This window comes from Pteropus alecto, unplaced genomic scaffold, assembly GCF_000325575.1.
Source record: "Pteropus alecto unplaced genomic scaffold, ASM32557v1 scaffold3, whole genome shotgun sequence".
Taxonomy (NCBI): Eukaryota; Metazoa; Chordata; class Mammalia; order Chiroptera; family Pteropodidae; genus Pteropus; species Pteropus alecto.
The window spans coordinates 67,043,863-67,051,138 of NW_006442484.1; the positions used below are offsets into that span (position 1 = coordinate 67,043,863).

Consider the following 7,276-nt stretch of genomic DNA (forward strand, 5'->3'; position numbering starts at 1 on the left):
TGTGGCCTTTAGTCAAAAGCTAAGGAGGATCCTAAAAACATGAATAGCTAGAGGCTGTCAGCTACATCTGTGCCCTGTGCAGCTGAATGACAAGTTATCTAATGAAGGGAGATGCAAGGAGTGAACCTCCATCGCAGTGCCTAGAACATTCCCCTTACTGCTGAGCAACTATTAGAGATGGTTTTGCCATTCTTGTCCTTGCATTTTCAGTGTTTTACCAACATATGAAAATTCCACTCTTCTGTACCAAAGTGGTATAGTTACAGGAGACGTGTAGTTACCAATACCTGAAGTGGGTCCGAAGTGCTGGGTGAAAGAGTAAGACCAAAATGGGCAAGACTGGGATGGGCAAACAACAGTAGAGAGTTTGATAGGAAAGAGACACACCAAGCATTGATTCTACCTGAAGATAAAAAGGACATGACAGGTGACCAAGGAATCAGACATGGGCCAGGGTTATCTAAAATATTAGTTTCCCATTCATTATGCCAAATGACAACAATTACCTATTTGAAATAGTTAGTTCCCAGTACTCCGTAAATCATGAAGAAAGTAGATTGGGAATTTTAATATTCCTGAATCAACCCTGCTTTCGAGAGACATGCATGCCCTTTGGTTCTCATAACCCTGAATCTTGCCTTGGACTGTTGTCATTTAAGTGTTAGACTCAAGCAATTGGATAAGGGAGATTTTTATTTTAGAGTAAAATAGATACAAAATAGTGAGAAGCAATGGCGAATAATAATAAAAATTTTTAGATGATGTTACAAAGTGACTTGGCGAATTCTGGGAAATAACAAACAAATAGAAAAGGGAAGTTCAGGTAAAATAAGAAAAAATACATACAGATAGAGAATAATCTTAGTATTGATATTGTATATATGATGGCTCATTACCCACTGCATCAAAGATCATAATGTGTTTATTATGCCATTTACCAAATGATAGCTATTTCCTGAACGACTGGCCTTTCCTGCATGTCCTTGTATTCTGTCCTTTGTTAATAATGATGCCTGTACTTTGGAGCAGAAAGATAGAAAAAGATATCTGGAAAGGATCTGCAAGAAATAAGAGAGGAATTGGTAATCTCTTTAGCTTTGCTCTTTTGCACTGTTATATTGGCTCTTTGTCTGGGGAATCTGAAATGTATCACAGGTGCTACAGCTAAACCTTCAAGGTAAAATCCAGAAAGAGTGAGAAGGAAATGCCAAAAACAGTTATTTCATATGAAATCTCCTTTGGTCCTTACCTAACCTGCCTCTCCAAATTCTACCACCAAGTGAGAGGTTTGTCACGGTCAGAGAGTAAATAACAACCAATTTGTTGTTTCTTGTTGCATTAATATTTTTTTCAAAGTAGATAAATGGTGAAGAGAAATTTACTTCCTTACGTGACCCAACCAGCACTGCAACACAGGATTTCTTAAGTGAAATTAAACAATTTAAAAAAAGAAATATGTGGGTGTTAATTACTCATTTGTGTTTAAGAATTTCTTCCATTAGCATTTTACAGAGATAAAAATTGAAGATGTAATTAAACTTTGAAATGAAAACCAAGGTTTAATTAGTAAGTAGGTAGCACTCATACCAGACATCTTCTCAATCTAAAATACAGTGTTATAAAAGAAATGTTTTAGCCAAAAAGGAGGGAAATACATCTTTTTTTCTCTTTTTTAAAAAAGGGAGATAAGAGGGAAATACAATACTGCGTTTCACAGTATTTTATTTAATTATGTCATTTGATGAAGTACAGACATGTTACGGTTCTTTCGCCCAGAGTGTAACACATAGTAGATGTGAACCAAAATATGCCTGAGCTCACACCAAGCAGCCGTGGTTTGTGGTGGCTCAGCTGGCTCCTCTTCAGCTCTATCCCAGCATCTGAATGTTTCTGCAGTTAGGTCAGTAGTCTTTGTATGCCGCTGTTTATCAGAAAGCCCTGGATTTCTGGATTGGCTTATGGAAATTTGGGTTTGGGTTAAAAGCGCATTACAGGCAAACATGTGTTGAACATTATTCCGTGTATGTAGACTTTGAAGCACCTCCCAGGTACATGTAGGCTTTCAAATGATGAGGAGATGAATTCAATTCAAGGTACTCAATCTTATTGCCAATCTTTTTCAATAAGAAACCATCTCTAGCATCCTATCCTGCACATCTGTGTTTGATAACATGGGAGAATGTCTTTGATTAGACTTTCAGCGTAATCATTCAAAGGCAACTTTCTCCTCTGCTGCATCTCATAAAGCTAGATTTTGCACATTAGTAATATACTTGATTGCACTGAAATGATACTGACTTTATGAGAGAGCACAATCTTGTTCAACATATGACTCCCCCCTCCCCACCAAAGGTGCTGCTATTTTTGTGTCAGCTTCCCCTCCATCACCACTTTTATGAGCACTTCCCAAAATGCTACTTTCTTTTTGTTTCGTTTCCTTTATTTTGTTTTTATAACTTTTCATCGTGTTTTTATGGTACCTTAATAGCCTGAGACAAAGTCACAAGTGGCCCTTTCTCTTTAAGTCATTTTTAACTTTTCTGTAACCCTAATGACATTGAAAGAAAAAGGGTCTCTGGATTGTCTTCAAAATACTCATTTATATTTCCCCACAATATCTTTAATATTTCTAAGAATCAAAATCTCTAACCTTGTGTTAATGCATGTATACTATCCACTTTTCTTGATTCTTGTAGTGATTTGTCTCTAGTAATTACAAAAGTATATTCTTGGCCTTTTTTTTTTAAGTATTTATACAGTTAATGACTAACATTTTCTTAAGAACTTTTTAACACCTTTTGGCAATTATCGTCGGTTAAAGTTTACTAATTGTATATTGAATTAATGCTAAGAACAGCTTTGTAATCTATATTCCTGGTTCACTTTCCTGGTTTTCTCTTCCAATTAAGTGAAATTCTTCTAATTGTTATTTTTCAAAAGGTGAATATTATTTTCTTGGATAAACTATAGAGTTAAATTGGAAACAGGGATATTGGTGTTTGGACAATGGTTATTAAGCCATTATTCTCTCTTACCTCAGTTCATTCTCTCCCACCCATCCACCCCGATTTATAGTGTGAAATTAAATATGTCTTTGAAACCAGTGTTTTGATGAGATCCTTCCTTGGAGGAGTTGTATCAGTGACTGAATCTCTTAATTCTAGTTAGCCACAGTCCTTTTTTTGTTTTCCTTTTCTATTAATCTTGATAGAGTTAGCCCAGATCATCTCCTTTGGGCAAGGCAGTTGTGGGAATTCAGAAAACTGTGAAAGGATGCCCTCAGGTTAGGTGCTAGGAGAGAGGAGTTTGTCAACTGTGCCAGATACTGAGTGAGGGAGGAAGAAGGGAGGAAGGAGGGATCAGGGAGGCAACCACATCAGAAACCTTACAGTTTTAAGAAATGAGAATCCAGCTAACCAAATAAGAAGGTGCTACGGCCAGAGATTTCTGCAGTTCTTGTGCCTCCCAGAAGCTCCAAGATAGGAGCAGTTGCCTTGGAAATTAGAGGCAATTACTCTGTTTCCAGCGATATCTTTTGATTCTTTACATGGTTTTAATTCTAGGGTAGCCCAGTGTAGCTCTAGGAGTAAGTTCGGTTGCTTGTCTGTCTCAAGATTATTAAAATAGTTGAAATGTAGGGTAGAAACGAGAGAAAACATTGAATTCCAGAGACCAGAGACTTCCCTTAAGGAGGTGTATGGCAGTCCTACCAGAACGGTTTGTATATGAAGTACCTAGTGTTTTTATGTTAAACTTCAGCCTCTCAGGTATATGCGTATTGCTGAGGAAACGCAACTGTTTAAAAGAAAACTATTTTTTTCATGGAGTAGTAAGCCTTTTTGTAAGACTAAAATAGATGTGGAGAATTGTGACATGAATTATCTTAGAGCTGCTAAATTCTACCCAGTTTGCTCTCATTACGCAGATATCCACAAGAGCCCAGGATTTAGTGTATATATAAAGACAGTGTTTGTAATTGAGCTTAGTATTCTTTGTAGGGTTGGCATATTATAGGTTTCCCTCATAATGATAACAGAATCTTACATCAAGTGAACATGGGGGAGTGAATATTTAAACCATGTGTGAAAGGGAAAAAAGGAACATAGTGGAGCTTTTCTTTGCGCTGTACAGTTATGGATTATCTTTGCTGGCTGGATATTTATTTCAGATTTTTGTGGTTTCTCATGTCCTGGATTATAGGGAGTCTTGTAAATGGGTTTCATATGTTAGCTGGTGACCCTGAAGGACTCTATTTTTAAGATAATTAACTTCACAGTTTCAAGTCGGATCTACACCACTCACAGAATGAAGTCATGTTTATTTCATTGTGTAGGATTTAAGAAAATAGAATATTTGCTTTGATTTACTTTCACTTAAATGTTTCACAACAACAGAAAGGACTCAAGAGTAAACATGCTGGCTCAGATACACAGGTAGCATTTGGTCTCTGTTGTGGCACCGAATGGCACTTTGAGTTCTTTGATATGAGATATTAGAGACATACAAGCAGTACCAGACTTCCATAGCCTCGGGTTTCACTCACCCCCTCATTCTTCATCACCTAAAGTGTGCTCATAACTTCGCAGCCCTGAGCCGTTCCTTTGTCATGCCCCTGACTCATTACTTGTGACTGCTGATTCATCTGTTTTCCTTGTTCTAGTGAAAACCAGTCTGCATTTTATCATACAATTCAGCAGTGCCCTATTATGGTAGAAAAGAGTAATCCCCCACCAGTGGCTATATCATACAGAAGAAAAATTCAATTTTTCATCTATTTTTCAAGTCTCCAAAAAATGTATTGAGGTAAGAATCAGAACAGAATCTGCTAACCTTCAAAGCAATAGGTTTTCCGTGTATGATCTAATAAGGATTTGTGTAAACCAGCATCTTCTGATCCTACAGATTCCTTTAAACCATTATATGTCCACCCTGTGTCACCACTTGGGAGTCATGTGTTTTACAGATTAACTGTAAATGAAAGAAATTTAAGAGGACTACAAGGAACATATGCAAAAGAAATACAAATGTGCTCCTAGACAAGAGCAACATTTGTGGCAGTTTATCCAGAAAGTGTTCCCTGAACACACCCTCAACCCCAGCCCTGCGCTAATAAGGTACCCTTCTCTTCTGCTCTTACAGCACGTGAGTAAGCCTCTATAGAACTCATTATCTATCTACCTGGCTATCCCCCTGTTGAGCTCCTTGAGAATATAGGCCAGATCTTACTCATCTTTGTTCCAGTGACATGAAGTACAATTTCTGGAACATTCTGGACCTCCTTAGAGAAATGTCATTTCTTTGTATCCCAAGGACTAGGTTATTACTTGGTACATAGAAGGAACCCAATAAATATTTTGTCAAAGAAGTAAATTGAATAAAATTATTTTAGAAATTTTTGTTAAAAATCTTAGTGATGGGATTGAAACCTTTTGTTCATGGATGAGAAGACTAAGGCCTGGAGAGATAGAGTCACTTGCCCATCATCTCGCAGCATGTCACCAGCAGCAGAAATTAAAGCCCAATGCACTGCTTTACAGCATAATGTTCTTTTCACTCCAGATTGGGAGCTGCCTATAGTTTGCTGGCATTACAGAAACAAACACATAATGAAAATTACCAAAATAATATCTTATGTGTGCAAAGTACTTTAGAGGTTACAAACCATTTTAATAAATACTTTTTCACTGGCTTCTCGTGTTATCTTAATAATGTCAATCAAGGAGATAGTATTTTATTCAGTAAATGAGGAAACTGAGATTCTGTAAAGCTAGTGACCTGCCCAGACTTTAGGACTCAAATCCTTATTTCCTGATGAAGATGCTTTCTTTCTAATGGCTGTCTTCTGGTGCTGAGGGAATGAACTGATATTTCCAAGGAAGGTTTATCCCAGAGATTGTAAAGATTTTGCCATTCAAAAAATATTAGAATTGGGCAGGAGGCTTTCTAGAACACTCTAGAAATGAATCTTATTCTGGATTGGATTGGCTGTGAATTTGGAATGGGAAGGAAGTAGGCTACAGATTGTTATAGGATGTGAGTCTCCTGGGATAGAATGGAGTAAACAAGGTGAGAACTTTTAGAAAGGAAAAATAAAATACAGAGAATACACACGTGGCTAAGAAATGACAGATTTGTGTGATTAGGATCCAAAAGAGAGGAGACATCTTTGACATAAAATAACGTAGATTTTTGTTTAATATTCTTGGGAAGATACGTCTTAGCTTGGTGTGTCTCATCCTTCACATTGGCCAAGAGGTTGACTCTTGTCATACCTTCGGCGCAGGGCTGGCTGTATGGACATGCAGCCTGAGCAACTGCGCAGGACCCTGCACATGAAAAAGCTCTGCACTTGGATTATGCTCTGCCGTTGCCCTCTTGAAAGTCTTCATAACTTTTGAACAACTCCATATTTTCATTTTAGATTAGGCCTCACAAATTATATAGCCAGTTCTTCTTAAGAGATTGGGGCTTTGCCAATTTTTTCTAATTATGTGGAATATTTTTCCTCCTTTGCAGGTGATTAGTTCTTCAGGATGGAGACATCTTTGAACCATAACGCATACTTTCTGTAAAACAAAACAAAAAGAGAATATTGTAAAGGTAGTAGGAGAAACGAAAACTAAGCAAAAATGATAAGCCTAAAGTGATTCTGTTCAATCACCTTTTTATGGTAAATTTCTTAATGATCAACAAATGATCATATGTCAAGAATTAGACTTTTCGAAATGATCAATTAAATCTTTTATCCTGAATCTTTGCACATTGCTTTAACTATGTAGAGTAAGTGATCGCTCTTTTCATATTGAGAAAATGATTGTAACTGAACAATCCTAAGAGCTTGATGTGGATGAAGTTCATATTTTTCTTCTAAATAACTTGCTTACTTATAAATTTCAAAGAGCCGGTATAAAATCAGGAAGAGGCCATGAGCTTGCACAGCTGCCCCTTATTGCCCAATCCCCAAAGTTCTCCCCTGTTCCTTCTGCTTTTCCTTGATAGTGGATTCTTTATTAAACTTTATATTGCTTCTCAATTCTGTCTTTGGGTGATTTGACATAGAATTTGAAGAAGAAAATTGAAATATTGTTTGTATATCTTTGTATTTTAATCATCTTATAATATATATTACAAGACAATAATAGGTAAAATATTAGGATTATTTCTGAAATTGATTTAAATATTATCCTTTCGTTGGGAAGCTCTGCCGAGTGTACACATAAAAGAATATCACTGTATTAACAATAAACACAAGAAACTTCTGGGAGAAAAGTTTCTC

At 36.7% G+C, this 7,276-nt stretch overlaps 1 protein-coding gene and 1 long non-coding RNA gene across 2 annotated transcripts in view; one reads left to right on the forward strand and one right to left on the reverse strand.

Annotated features, from left to right (window-relative positions):
- PARD3B (par-3 family cell polarity regulator beta) overlaps positions 1-7,276 on the forward strand; it is a 905,664-nt gene that overhangs the window by 678,539 nt on the left and 219,849 nt on the right. The gene's annotated exons all lie outside the window — the stretch shown is intronic.
- Positions 6,225-7,276, reverse strand: part of LOC112470273 — a 2,637-nt gene continuing 1,585 nt past the window's right edge. Inside the window, exon 3 of the long non-coding RNA XR_003042914.1 lies at positions 6,225-6,566. This is a non-coding gene — a long non-coding RNA (uncharacterized LOC112470273). The remainder of the gene's footprint in view (positions 6,567-7,276) is intronic.